General features: G+C 31.7%; 1 protein-coding gene across 30 annotated transcripts in view; it reads right to left on the bottom strand.

The window, feature by feature from the left end:
- The window catches only part of LOC143143860 (tubulin monoglutamylase TTLL4), a 554572-nt gene that overhangs the window by 82923 nt on the left and 455382 nt on the right, over positions 1 to 16267 (bottom strand). The window contains exon 1 of one of the 30 annotated variants that reach the window (XM_076305659.1): positions 2091 to 2255. The exons of the other annotated variants lie outside the window; for them this stretch is intronic. The gene's annotated coding sequence lies outside the window, so the exon portion shown is untranslated. Of the gene's footprint in view, positions 1 to 2090; positions 2256 to 16267 lie in introns of those variants that run through there. 30 annotated transcript variants of the gene reach the window in all.

Raw genomic sequence — 16267 nt, 5'->3', positions numbered from 1 at the left:
AATTCTTTTTGCACGCAACATCGTAATTGAATTATCTTGTTCGTCTTCAGAGTATCTCTTTTGTCGTGAGATGTTAGCCCGAGATAAGGAACTCTCCGGAACAAAAACCCGATTTCGTCTAGTCATCCGAGGACTACTCTAATCGTGCAACTTTACTTTTCGTGATAATTGTTCGAAGAAGTACAACGCGTTGGATCTAATAATCGATGGTCCAGACCTTGTTGTTCCTCCTTTTTAGCACTGTTACGGTAAGATTCGCATCGGATCGAGTTTTACACACCGAACAATACGATTGGGGACGTTTGCTCGGTATTAGGAAAAAATACCTTTGGTGATAATCCGTGACAACCGGTTTCCAGATTGTAGCGATAGGCAGCTGATTTTTCGAATTAAATGGACGATCTTAATGATCCGCCCATCTCCGGTCGTCAGCAGGACAGGTTTCTCTTGCGGGGCTTAATGAAGTATCTCGTCCTTTTGGATGCCAATAGACCAAATAAGGATGTAAGCGGACTGGAGGGGTATTTACGAGACATAAGCTCTAAATGCGAAAACTCGTAAGCAAAGACGATCTTGCAGCACAAATTGACCAACGATGTGTCGTGTTCGTTGAAGAATTCACTCCTTTCGGTGTACCGATTAAATCGTTTCGGTTTTACGGCTGTACGATCTTTGTACGAACTTTGTAAAGTTACCATTTATTACAGGACGGTTCTGTAGGCATGTTTCGTGTCCAATTTATGTAGTTAGGATTATAATTATAGTCGATAGCGGTTAATAAAACGCATCTCGCGCTAAACACATTTGTATAGTCCATTTACTTTTTCGTCGCGAATCACGGAACATAACGGTAGGAACGAAAGAATTATTGTAGTTATATTGATCGACGATAAATCGATGTTTTGTATAATAAGACCATTTTCTTGTATACACTTGACAAGTGTTTGTTTTAGAAACAAGCAAATGGTATATTGTATGGTATATTATAATCATGCGAAATGAAAAGTTGAACCGAATAGGTTTGCATCTTCGATATACAATAGGCTCATTATTTCTATATTTTATATACATACTTACTGCTGTGGTGCAACGAAAATGTAACTCAACGAACAGAAGAAACTTAAGATTTTACATTACACTTACCTTGCTTATTGTATCACGGACACTGCGATACAAATCAGAATGTTTACAACTATTAATATCAGCGTTTGTTTCCTGGGCATCGTGTTCCTTTTCGAGGTCAGGGATGATAAATTTAATTTTTATTCGTAAAGTGTTCGAAAAATATATTCACAGTTACGTTCTAAATGAAAACGAAACGCTATTTTAACATTCTTCTTTAGTATACTGCGTTCATACTTTTTACTATTCATTTTATATAATATTTCTGTTTGTATCTATAAGAACACACCTAAAGAATTTACACAATTTGGCGTTTTACAACTTTCAATGTACAGATATTAAACCACAAAGATGGGCAATTGTTTAGGATTGGAAAGTCGCATGTTGCTTCATGGATTTTTCGCAAAATCGCACACTTCGTGTACAGACAATTTTGCAAAAATTATAAAGAGATATTTATCCGAATACAGGTTGATGTGTTAATATCCAATTTTTTAATCTACATTTCTTCCCATGTTTTGAGTATGGACATTGTTCCATAAGTAATGTAAGAGCGTTCTAAGTATTTCTCTTAACCATTAGAAGTACCTACTACTTTTTAAAACGTACTTAAAAAATATCTTACTATAAAACAGTGTTCTAACTCGTTTAAAGTAGGAGCAATGTACTAATATATATACTATATATTAGTATACAATATTTTCGAAGCATATTGACATTAACGATGCTTTCAACGTAATTTTCAATACGAGTTGATTATGTACAAACAATAATAAAATATTCTAATCTTTGGCAAATATATTCAGAACATATTACAAATAGAAGAGTAAATTTATATTCTTTGTTAGAAATAACTGAAATTGTTATTAAAACTTATTAATTACGATTAAATATCATGATCTGTAATTAGGCATTAATGGGAAGCAATCAAAAGAGCACGCAAGAAATTATGAAAGGTGCGTTATTACCTTTAATAACTTTTATGCAGGAACCTGCATTATTTCAATGAAAAACAACGACACTAATACATTCACAAAAAGTACACAAGTTTTTCTGCAAACTTCAAAAGACACACACGTATCACGGGTACTCTATTTCTTACAGATAGTTGAAATAATAAGACAAAACGACTGCCGAACCCGCTATCTTGTACTCTTATTATCTATGACACTCGGTGTCTTCGATACAATTGTGCCGGAGCTGCTACAATATATTTTCGCGTTCGTTTTGGCATTGTGCCGGACTTCTCAGTTACGCTGAAATAATTTCGTCAGCGTACTGATGTGTCATCAATTTATTATTAATGCGAATGCATCAATGGTCATCTTGCTCAGCGTTCGAGTTGTAGATCTAAATTTGGCTACGGTATGTAATTATTAGCCGATAACGTGCCATATAATCGTTAATTGTGGATCAATGATTCATCTTGGATCTTAAATCAAATGGTGCTGCGATCGATATAAGGACTTTTCCAATCTTAAGTATTATTACAATTTTAAGTATTATTGTTCGAACATGTGTTTTCGTTCTTGAATGAAAAATACGTTCGAATGTGTGCACACAGTATTAAAAACAATACTAAAAGGTAATTAAACGTAAATTCCCTTTCTTGTGAAATTATATAGAATACAGTTCGAAGTACACGATTACATAGAGTAAGTGATGGAATTGGATCGGTTTATAGCTTTTGTTTGGTTAGAAGTAGATAATAGTTGTATCAGAAAAAGTTAAATGCTTAAGATTTACCTTCCCATAGTTTTACTCTTTTCGTAAATTTACCGATATACTTGAAAGTGTAATTTCACTTTTTATAAAAATGGAATTGTATTTTTCTATGTGCATCGACTCTAAGAGTGTTAAGATACAATGTTAAACAAAATTAATGCTTTTTGAGATATACTAACCTTTAGAATGAAAAATAACATTTAAAATTGTTACAAGAATCTTCTGAACTGAAAGACGTATAGAGTCACAAGGTCGTACAAATGCATAGTTTATTTAGCGTTGTTTCGTAAGAAAAACAAATAAAATTCTCTGAATTCTGCATTTATACCATTTCAAGAAATGTTTTCTTCACGAATTTTCTTTACATCGAACGCATTAAAATTTTGGATATCATTCAAAGTGTAGTTGATTTCATGTGATTGATCATGGTTTCTATTAGTATCTACCATCTAAGGAAATTAAAAATAATTTTTTCCTTTTTGTATTTTGCCGTATAAGTTGCATGAAATTTTACAAATAAAATTATTTCGTTCTGATAAAACATTTATATTTGAAAAATTATAGACTGCTACATTCTTCTAAAAGCCGTTCCAATATGACGCAATCATATGCAATTTTAAAGTTAATTCTACGTTAAACGATAGCTATTTTTCAATCGAGAAAAGTCTAATGTCCATCATGTGGAAGAATATTGCCATCTTGATATAGAAATACATTTCTAAAATCAGCTAATAGTAAAATATTCAATTTATGAATCAACTTAATGTTTCTCACATAGGGGATATCAATAACGATCCTCGACGATTTTACTGAAATTTTGCAGGCTCATAGGCCGATACGTAAAATAATTGTAACTGGAATTATAACCGTAGATAATCAGTCAGTTATGAAAAAAATAAGTATAAAGTTTGAAAAAACGCTTAATTAGATCTACTCGAGTAGTAAAATCTCTCAACCAATAGTAGCCATGGTGTAATGACAAGCGTAAGAAACTCGTAATATTTTTGCACGAAATGTTCGTGGTGTAACATACAATTATGTTTTCAGTGTTCTTACGTCAAATTACAGCCAAAACGCTTTTATCTAAACTTCATTATGCGAATTAGTAGACTAAGCAGTTTTTCCAAATATTCTAATTTCTTTCACACTCAGCTGATAATCTACAGCTATAATTTCGGTTACGATTATTATACACGTATATTTATAAGTCTGTTAAATTTCAGGCTGAGGATCGCTACTGACATTCCCTTTGTCAGAGTCAAGAATGGTGATTTCTTTAATACTTCGACAACATATTTATTTCCATGTATAATAATATATGATGGGTAACGATTTGAATAGTCTCTTTATTCTTTTTCCTTTTTTTGTAATTTCCATGTTGTCGTTTTTCGTAAGTTTGCAGGCAACATATCGTACCATCATCAACGGGGATACATGAATGTGAAGTCTTTGTTGTGTTAGTATAATCTGAAAGTACGATGCATCTGATAAATGAATGTTTATAAACAATGTCGGGACATTTTTATATTATGCAACATTCCTATAACTACAAATTACTCTAATCAAATAATTTCATCTATTTACTTATAAATTGTATTAAAAAAAAGTTATAACCGAAAGTTTGTCAATTTTTAATGGAGAATAAATTCTCATCTTAAAATTTGTTAACATGTTTCTTATTGTCATGAAAAACCGATATTAATCATTTTGACTTTCAAGTAATACGAAGAGAAGGTATATTAGAAAACAATCTTCGGTTTTACACCCTTCCCTTAAAGACTGAATTTTATCTTCTAGACACCTACCTTGACAACAGCTTTTTATTTTATCAATATTGATTAGGTGTGCTATATTAATTGTTTACCAATCTCCTACTTAAGAGATAAATTCTTATGTACAAGAATCTCTTTCATAACTCATGGATAAAGAAAACATTCTTCAAATTATGATTCGTCGATAGCTTCGAAAGAACATGCGATATCCAAGCTGTCGCGAAAGTTATTAATCCAGTTAATATACAGTTGCAAGGGTTACCAATAATAGAGAATGTATATATTTGTCAGATAAATTCCTGGTCGACAAGCTCACTACAGGCAAAGTAAACATACTTATTAAGGATGGATTGTTCTTTGTCAGATATCTACTTATGAAAATCAATCCGATTATTCCTCCAATGTGTGTCCTATTTTTCTATCATACCAAATACTATCTTAATAAATATTTTTAAACTAATGGGAATCAGAATGGTATCTTCCATCTTCTTCGTCAAAGTAATATTTACAAAATCCGGATTTATACACATTCTTAGCTTCGGCAGGGATGATGTAAACAAACTGTAGGAGAATACGAGTATACAAGTAAATTACGAGGACCTGTCTTATTGGATTTACATTTTTACCGATAATTTACAGTGCTTGGGAAAAGGAGAGATATCTCGAAGTATTGTTCTACCTGTGTTCGAGGTTTAACTCAACAGACTGATAACGTTTCCTTACCAACTCAGGTGTCGAAATTGGAAAAAGAAACTTCATTCCAATCTCTTAATTTCAAAAATTTTCATCAACAACTGGGTATATACGACGAACCATGGACTTCACTCTAAACAAGGTCTTCAACACACATAAAAATTTATCTCCTGTTCTATTTGATGTTAATTTTCTCAATGAATTAAAGAACTTATCCTTTACAAGTCCCTCCTCAATTAAACGTTTCATAACTCTAATTAAGGAAAGAGAGAAAAATGAAACTACAGTAAACCACACTAATTTAGAAGCAAACCAAACTAATTCTAAAACAACAGACCTCACTTTAAAATCAATTAAACGTATTCTTTCCAATACCCAGATACAAATGTATGTATTAAGGTTTGAACAGTGTAAAAAATTTCTGCTCCAAGCCAAAGGCAATCTAAATATTGTTCAGTTGTACCGATTCATAGATAATTTGACTTTTCTCATCGAGAAGCTACACAAAACATACTCAAATGTAAACAGAACAGTTATCAAAACTGAAGTTTCTTGCATTATTAAAAAACTTAAACTGTGCGATAATTAAACTGAAGAACAAGACACGAAAGATGGATTTTCCTCATCTCAGGTCCTTGAATCCGATTCTGACTGGTCTATTTCATCAGAGGACGTTATTTCCAATAATAAACATATTCGACATATTCAACTCCAATCTAGTAATCATGTAGTTAGTGTAGACGTGATTTCTGTCTTGTTGCTGGGCTCTGACAGGTATATTGTAACTACAGAGGAATTTTTAATCACAAAGAGAAACTCCATAAACGGTTAGAAGAAGTTGACGTATTCATTGACATCGAAACCAAGCTCAACAGTGATAAAGATTTAATCTCACCGGTTTCCATACACAAAGAATCGATAGAATTAGTAAATTTGGTGACGGCCAAGTTATCTTGGTGAAAAAATCTCTAAAATTTAGTACCGTACGAGATCTCTGTCATATTTTTGATACTCTGAAACGCGAGCGATACAAATTCATGATTTATTTCTCAGCTTAATTTTAGCAGTGTGCTACAGGGCAGTCCTTCACCGCAGTGTTTCACACATAGAACGAAACCAAATTTTTCTCTTGCTAACAATAAGTTCACATTGGATCCATGTCTTATCCTTAGCGATTCCAATTCCTATTACATCTTGAGAAACTCTTTCAAAATCGATATCAATGGAATTAAGTTTCTCAACTCCGTAAATGACTTCAAGCTAATTCTAATTAATTACAAAACGTTTACTCAGATTGATTTTAATAAAAATAGTATATCCAACATTAACGGATCATTTTCCTACAAGTGTTGATCTTCTAGTCGATAAAATACATTACATAAAGAAACATCTTTCCTCTAAACAGATTAACTCGATTGAATACCACTCTTATATGGAGAAATCATATCTTAGCTGTTTTAAATCCACTTGCGACTCGCATGAAACCATCGGTAAATAGTTATAGTAAAGTTATAATAAAACCTACTCCCCTACATAAATCTGCGAACATAAAGTGGTAGAAGAACTCTGTACCATGGTGAAAAGATAAGTGCTAAGGTCACTTATCTCAGAAAGACTTCCCACAAAAATTGGTACACACACACAACATATCTAATTATATTGAATAAAAAAAACGTATGGTTACAGCGAAAAAGTACACCGAGAGGAAATAATAGATAACTTTAGAAAATTTTCCAAAACCATCAACTTTCAAATTGATATATATTTGTAGAATAAATGTAGGATCTTAAATAACAAATTATCTAATAATAAATTCAATGGAGGGTGTTTTCTAGAATTGGTTACAATAAATCGAAGTGGTGGTCGACAAACTTACACGAATTTAACATTACTCTTCATAGTTGAGTCTTAAGGCATCTCTAGACTTAGATAAAATTGAATACAGGCTAATCGTTAATTTGTTTCTTAAGATTAAGTTTATTCTACTTGACCACCTCAATGAAAATCTCAAAATTTTCTCGTTATGCGACGATTTTTCATCATGGAAGGAAAGTTTTACGTTTTTTATTAACAAAAAACACTGCGATAGAGTCTGACCTATTTCACTAACATTTTGTTTATATAAAATTCTTGAAAAGATGATTAAATCTAGATTCCAATAGTGGCTTGAAACTTTTGGGCTCCTCTTACCTTCTCAAGCTGGCTTTCGGGCTGAAAGATACTACACTAACGATTTTGCAGCAATTGTTATCGAAAATTTGAATTATATTTATATCAATCTTTTTTTAAGTAAAATTCTATAATACGACTTGATTATTTACAATTTCATTTTTCAAAAGAAACAATTACTTTACATAAAAAAAAAGCAAAAAAGGAATCGTTTTAACATTATTTTTATTAATAAACAATAGTATTGGAAAATAAATTTTTAATTATTACACTTGCATCTAATTCTATTATATATACAGATAGTATATTTTTATTATCTTCATCCGAATCATTTGTATCATCCCTTACTTCATATAGCGTTTTATTGTTGGACGCTGATATTGGTTATTAGAATTCTGGCTCTATAAGTAGTGAACTTAAAACGGTTAAGATTCAGAAGATAATTTCAGTTTGTTTAACTTTTATTGATGCAACCTGTTTTTTAAACTAAGATATAATATAAATAGGTCAGAAGTGTCCATAATTCTATTAAATATATTCAACAGATTGTTTTTACGACAATTTTTACAATAAGGAACTCTCTGTCGTAATTATATTTATTTTTGCACTCTAGGATTTGCGATGGTATCTGGTACCATGGATATTTTTGTTTAAATGTACGAGCCATGTAAAAACAAAATCCTCCAAATTTCTCCAAACTTATTTGAATTAATATAATTGTAATTAATATAATTTGTAATTTTTTAAGCAAATTTCTATCAATGTATAGATTCATATATATGAATATATATTATATATATTATATAAACAAGAATCCATGAAGCCAGGAAATGAATAATCTTGTTTGTAAACAGAAATTCGTATTCACTAGTACATACAGTTAATGCGAATACAAAGTTCACTTATAATATAGTGTTTAATTATAAATTCATTGTTCTTTAAAATGTTTGAGTGCGTTTCGTTAATCCTTGCCTTACAAAACCATAAAAATTCTAAATATCGTGTCTGTAAATAGTTTTCTGTATATAGTATCTGCTAATCATGGAAAAGTTGTCAGTTTGGAGGTGTTTACAGAAATTTTTCAATCACGCTATCCAAAGGATAATAGTTTTTCATGGTTAAAAGTATCCTGGTATCCACGTACCTTTTGGAGGAGAACTGTGTCCATTAGTCGCTATACCTAATTGCTGTCTAAGCCTAAGGATTAAATTTATACTACGTTGTTGCTATTAAACAGGGGAGATTGGAGTTTCTCCTAGTAATAAACTAAAATGCATGTCAAAAATTTTAGATGTTCTAATCCTGAAAAACAGCAGTTATATTCTTCTGTATTGTAAACTTTAAAGGTTCTTAAAGTCCTGACAATAACTAAAATTTGATGTACGGAAAATTCATACACTTTAAATACAAAAGATTTTTCACTTAGCACGCTCCGTAGAAGATAAATGCAACGAAGCAAAGATATAGTTTAAAAAGACAAACTGTAATGTAGAATCGTATTTTTAGCGGGTAAATCTCGAGTCGGTTGAATCGTGTGAGGTTGGATCAGTCAATTAGCGGTCGATTCGGTGAGCCGTTGAACCAGCTGAAATATGTAACTGCAGAAGGAGAGAAAGAGAGAGAGAGAGAGAGAGAGAGAGAGAGAGAGAGAGAGAGAGAGAGAGAGAGAGAGAGAGAGAAAGGGAGTGAATGCGAGCGTGCATCATCCGGTACCAACAGAGAAAAGAAAAGAAATTGCTGGAAGACGTGTGCGTGTTCCGCAGTATGAGCGAGATTTCTGTTCTTTTTCTGTAGTGTCTTTATTCTATTAAAATTGCCAATGTCCGTTTCCTTTTGCACTCTACCTAGATACCTCGCGTACATGTCTCAGCTCCTTCGCTAAAGAAAAACCGAAAGCGGTAAAATGCCCAGTTCTCAGCGTTCTCTTACAATTACGAGAATTGCACGAGAAACTGCATACAGGCAGTTTAACGAAACGAATAATAACGTGATCAACACACGGGCAAGATAAAATGTACACCAAGTCGAAGGTAGTAGGAAGTAGCAGTTAATATTAACGTAACCTTCTTACCAATTATGTCAGGTTTCATATGGGTAAAGTCCAAAGTTCTCCACGAATAAAGATGTATTGGTCTGTTTGGTAGACGTTACAGAGGCATTTAAAAATGTCGGCAACAACCCTCTTCTGAAGAACTTTGCGTTTGGAATAAAATCACCAATTTCGTAAGCTTTTTAACGCAAAAGCGGGATATTATGTTTGGATTTAAGTTCTCTAGCACTGTCACGAGAAAAGTTTTTCAAAGCCTGCCTCAAGACGAAGTTCCCATTCCTTTCCTGTATCTTGTCTACATCGAAGATATTCAGATCTCTCAATTTGTAAACCATATAATGGTTTACAATACCACCCAGTCTATATTCCCAGTGTCGTCAAGAAAACCACGAAAAAAGCCATTAGGACTGTTCGTCTAATAATAGAAATACTGTTCTCTCATCTGAACTACATTATAAATGACCACGTTCTTCATCACACATATTCTACATTCTCCTCTTTCACTTAATTTTTGCCAAATTTAATTTGTGTAATTAGACTTATGGAAATTGCACACCGGCGATTTAAACATACAAACTTATGTTCCAATTACTTTCTCTGGTCTCAGTATAATTGTAATTTCATCCAATCCATTTACATTTCTTATATAAGCATTAACATTGGTGAAACTTTTAATCGTCTTGAGTTTTTCAATAGAAAGTTAGCTATTTGTTACGCGTGAACTACATGTATATGAACGTTTATAAACAGTTATGTTTTCAAAACGGAGGCCTATTCAATGAAAGTCTCTTAGGGTTTTCTTATATTAAGTATATACTACAACGTTTGCCTACTATAAGCCCCCCTCACCTCTCGTAAGCGAATATATAAGAAATTTATAGAAAAAAAAAGTAGAAGTCTGCAATGCGGAACACCCTTCGATGATACAATTCTTTCTTTCCATGCATCGGTGCGAGTGTAATATGCATTTACTTTTTAAAGAAAAGTGTAGAGTCTCTTGGTGATTTAGTAATCAATTCAAAGATAAAATCACTACGTGCATACAGTGAATAATAAAAATATTCCGATAGCATAGTACGTTTGACTGACGTCATGTATCTTATAACGAAACACATTTAACACAAACACATTTAACTGCTGTCAAAATTGCGCAGATAACACAGATAACAAGGTTTACGGAAACGTAAATTAAAATACCTATTAAAATCCAATTTGTTCATGAGAAACAATTAAACAGTGAGAAAAACCCTATTTAACGGTTGCGTAGCACGCGGCTGCAGGTGTCATGCTAGGACATTATTTACTTCGTGAGCCCACGTGATAGATTGTAAAAACAAGTAATTGGTCCCTCCGAAGAACAATAGCAAGCGTTTAAATGCAGAAGCATCACCAGAATTGAGCACAAAATCTGAATAAATGTACATCATTGTCTCTCGAGTAAAGAGGAAAATAAAATAAAAATATTGGGACTCGAAAAATTCTCTCATAGATAATGAACAATTGTGCTTTAAACTTGTGATAATTTTGTCGATCGGGAGAAATGAAAACGTGATCGAAGCAGGTATAATGTTCGCAATAGCTGCAATCTGCAGACTGTTTCCTCTGCATCCTGTCAAGTGAGGCAATTTAACTTTACAACTACTTCTTACATTTTACAAGCACTTCTTGTGGTGCAGCATTGTTTTGAAACAGAACGAAGCTGAAATTTCAAATACTGTGCTGTCCCTTTTAGCGATACATTTAGTCAGGCATACTGAATAATTTTCTGGTACCATTCGAAAATCATCATCGAAATCAACAATGTTGTTCCATGATGCTTAGCTTGGATTCAACTCCCTGGTTACGTGAAAAAGACCGAACGTGGTCTTCAAGCAAATTCTTTCAACAATAACAGTCACTTGATATTTTCTTCTTCAGGCCGTGGAAAATATTTCCTAGATATATTTCTGATTATACAACTTCCATGGACATCGACATTTTGCTCTAATAACGCAATAGTACGTTTAAAACCTCAATCGTTAATTTACTTTCAGTTTTCAGCTTCAGAATATCAACAAATGATTCAGTATACCTGGTTGAATATATGGCTGAAATGAACAATACGATTTTTGAAACTTCAACTTCATTTTGTTTCAAGACATTGCCGCATCACGAATGTTTCAACTGCCTCACTTGACAGAATGCAAAGGAAACAGTTTTTGCACTTTACAGCTACTATGAAAATTATTTTTGTTTCAATCACATTCTCATTCCTTACGATCGACAAAATTATTAAAAGTATAATGCACAAAATTATTCATTACCTATGTGAGATTTTTTCAAATCCTATTATTTTTCTTTCAATTTCCTCTCTCCTTGAGGGATAATGATTTATAATACGTTTATTGAGATTTTGTACCCAATTCTATTCATGTCTCTGCAGTTAAATACTTGCTGTTGTTCCAGCAATTGGGGGAACCAATTAATTTTTTTTTCACAAACTATTACATGGGATATAAGTTTGTGGACTATAGGGACGGATGTAATATATAATTATGTTTCAGATCGTTATTCTTATCAAATTTAATTGTTCTTCGAATGTTAATAACAACTACAATGTGCATTAAATTTTTCTTTAAAATTGTGAGTAATTATTTAGAAGTTTGGCCTGCTCACCGATTTCGATTACTTGTGGACAAGATTTGGAATAACTTCTTCTCTGCATGTATATGTAATATGTTTCAGTTTACGAGGTATTATATGCTGTTCTCATGAATATGTCGCATCAACAGCTGACTGTTGTCAGCCAACAATAGTAACCAACTTTGTATAACGGGTGGACTTGTATTCGGACCATAATATTGTCTCCGTTGTATTTAAAAATAGCTTGCAAGTTTTTCAGACGTAACTCAGAATTTGTCTTACGCCACACATTGCTTAGGACCATCCAAACCAAAAGTAATAAATTTTTCTTTGTTTAGAAATGAAATTTTTTGCAAATATCAAACTGTTTATCCAAATTGTTTCACTGATATATGGCTTCTTGATAATAACTCAACCATTGTAATAACATTGTTTAGCGACATGCAGAATTGTTCATGAACTTACATTTTTTACACTTTCTTCTTGAAATTGAACAACTAATGTGGGAGGACTCGATCGACAATTTTCTTTAATTTTTTGTACAATTTTCCGGCTATCACTTAGAATCGATTCGACCGATTGTTTTGTTACAAAACATGAAAACCGTATTGAGAGATTGAAAATCATATACTAACATATAGTTTAGTTAGAATAATATTATAAAATATTTAGTAATATTTAGTCAATTAAAGAGAATATGTCATTATGTACAAAACTTAGCTGTTGGTAAACATCGTACTCTTTTGACAATTCTATCAAATTGGAGAATATCAACTTTCCCTTGTCTTAAAATGTTTAAAAACAATTGAATATAGTTAAATTAGTAAGATTCTACAGATTTTGCTTAAAAATAATTAAAGAATAGTTCAAATGTGGCAAATTGTTGTATAATAACGAAGCATAATTTAATTAAGTTTTAATTTAATTTATTAAGTTTAATATGAAAATATTTATATAAGAAAGTAAGCAGTTTAACTATTAGAAGAGTACTAAAAAAATATAATTATGTCAGCATCTGGAGTTGAATTTAGTATTTATTGACAATGTAATAATAAGTAAACTTATTTAAACAAATTGAAAATTAATTTTAAGGTAAATGGTCAGAAATTTATTTATCGATTTTAAACGATTTTAAATTTTATGCCGATAATAACCACAATCCTAACTTTTAAGTAGCGAAAAGTTAGATATAATATATCTGCAGAGAAGTTCTTCGAACGTTTCTCCAGTCTCTTAATATTAATTTAACGAGGAAAGCACTTGAATAATTTAACAAAAGGAATACTAAAAAATAGCATCCGAATTTTGTAAAAATTTAGTCGAATCAATGCTTCGACATCTAAAATACGTTAAAAATGCATTTGATTTTCCTACAGAATATTAATATAAATAATTTATGTTACATATTATTGTGAAAGTATATTTCGTCTTTTGTACGATTTTTACTCATAAATGTGTTTCGTACATAAAAAAAATATTATTTAATTTATTAAAAATTACTAAAATTTGTGTAAAAACTATTACATTTTTGTAATATATAAAGGTCACAATAACATCACACAAATAAAGGTACACTAAACTTTATATTGATATATGATCTTTAATCGTTTCGTACGTTTTTCATGATTTATAAAAGTATCGATCGAATCGCTAGGTATAGATTTGAAGCAATAGTTACTGCATATTTTCAATAAAGAAATAAGATATGGTAGATTCTTGTTCTCTTATTAAAAGTAAAGCGTGTCGCCTTAAATGTGCGTTTGTCACATTGCCTGTTGTAACTTCGAGAACTGAAAATACAACAAAGGAATGTGGCATCGATCCTAGCCTGTTTATTTATTATAGGAACACAACATACCACTGACGAACTATAGTCAAATTAATTACTGAGTATTATATATAGATCTACAGGTATTCAACGAGAAAAGCACATTGTGGAAGTAGTCGTAAGATAAAAAGTGCTTGTCTAACTCGATAGATTTACATATATCGGGGAGTAATTTAAAGAGTACAGGAAGTTACAGATATAGAACCTTATTACACTAATAAAGTGCAATGTTTGATTTGAATGTCGGGATGGATACGCAATACAATTTATTTAATAAATTGTATGCACGTACAAAAGTATACCCAGAATAATGTAGCGTAACAGAGCTAAAAAAAATTATATAAGACAATAATAAATCATGTCGGTTGATATTTAAATGGAGCCGCTGTATTTTTATAACTCCGAGTGTACTCGTTGAGTTGGTATAGATAACAGAGTGTGATCAATTATTTTTATCAATGAGATGGAAGGTTTTAAGGATCGTGTAGGCTTCCTCTGTAAAGAAAAATGATTGATTGGGTAAACCCTTTTTAATAATCTCATTATACGAACAATGAGATCATGAAATGATAGCTATTCCAGTTCCTTGGTTGGTGTTCGAGGTTAGTGTAGATTTTACTGTAATTACTGTAGCTGTGGTCTAACTGTGGAAAATCCGATTTACTATATGTTCCAAACTGTTTTCTTGGTTTTTTGGTGATACTGCTAAATTCGTGTTTATTTCTGAGATTTTAATGGTCCAGGGCAGAATCTTTTTTTAATATTTTATTATTGATAATATTTTATAAATAATAAGATTTTGATAAGATTTTGTTTGCGATCGCATTGTTAGCTATTCTAATGTAGAACGGAGTGAGAAATTTTTATTCGCTTCTATGGAAATGTATGTATTTGTTAAAATATTTATACAGGTGATGTTACTAGGAGTGATCTTCTCTTTAGTATAGAATTGTTTCTTTTGTTTTAAACAGTATACTGCTTTTGAAGGTTGTGCCATAACATCTTCCGATTAATCTTAAGGCGTGGTACTGGACAGAGTCAATTATTTGAAGTGTTTTCAGTTTTCCTGAATTAAAAGCTATAGATCCATGATCGAGCTTATTTCTTATTAATGCCTAGTAGGTTTTGATGATTATTTCTTGATCCACTCTTCAATTGTTGTGGGCTAGGGCTTTAATAATGTTTATTCTCCATCATTATTGGTATTTATATACTTTTATCGTTTTATGGAATTTTGCTCGCATTTTTTGAAAATGGCTAAATAATTTTCTACGGAAAGATTTTTTTAACTCTAGCGAATGCACGATGACATTCTTTTCTAGCCAGTTGGCATTTCTCAATCTACCAAGAAGTAGTATATTTTTTGTTGGTATTTGGTTTTAGGAGTTTTGTATATTTTTGAATTGCATTGGCAACGATACAGCTGAAACAGTCGATCGTTTGGTTGATAGTTTATGGATCAATTTGTTGTTCTATCGTGCTTTGATTTGTGTAATGATTGTTTCTTTGTCTTTATTCTAGTCAACTAATTTTAAGTCCCGTTTAGGGCTATGGAGTATATATGTGTATATATATATAGAAATCGTACTGCCTTCAAATGATATTTTGATGGGGAAGTGGTCACTATCATGGAGATCATCTAAATTCAACGTATTGAGAATTATTATGTTTGGATCTTCGAATAATTTTTCTAATATTTCTCTACGGGTGTAGAGAATTTTAGTACAGCCTCACAGATGATGATGGTTGTTAAAGTCGTCCATGAAGAGAAGAGGGAGTTGATTTAATTAATAACATCTTCTAATTCTTCAAATTTTAATGGATAGCTGGCGGTAATGGATAGTGTCGCATATTTGTAATATCTTTAGAAGTGAGACACTCACTGCTATTGCTTCTAACAAGGGACATCACTGTAAATGGCCGATTTTAATGAAACTGACAACGAAAAATATTTGACACGCATTTTTTTTTTATCTGATATTAAAGATATCTAGGAGATGAAATCAACCCTCAAATCTGGGGGAGAAAAACACATTTCCCTCGATATGTCGAAAATGATGAGACCCAGAAAAAAGTTGCTTAAACAAAAATTGAGTACTTTCGAATAATGAATTTAAGCTTCCAAACAGTTCGGCAAAATATCAATTTATTTGAACAATATGTTAAAAAATGTTGACTTTTTATACATTTTTTTATACCATTCATTGCTTTGCATCTTTAAAAATTTGTCGATGTAAACTGTACGACCAATATGAAAAATGCGCATATTTGTAAACTTTTGTTTGA

Source organism: Ptiloglossa arizonensis, chromosome 2 (genome assembly GCF_051014685.1).
Source record: "Ptiloglossa arizonensis isolate GNS036 chromosome 2, iyPtiAriz1_principal, whole genome shotgun sequence".
Taxonomy (NCBI): domain Eukaryota; kingdom Metazoa; phylum Arthropoda; class Insecta; order Hymenoptera; family Colletidae; genus Ptiloglossa; species Ptiloglossa arizonensis.
This window is presented reverse-complemented; position numbering and strand designations above follow the sequence as displayed.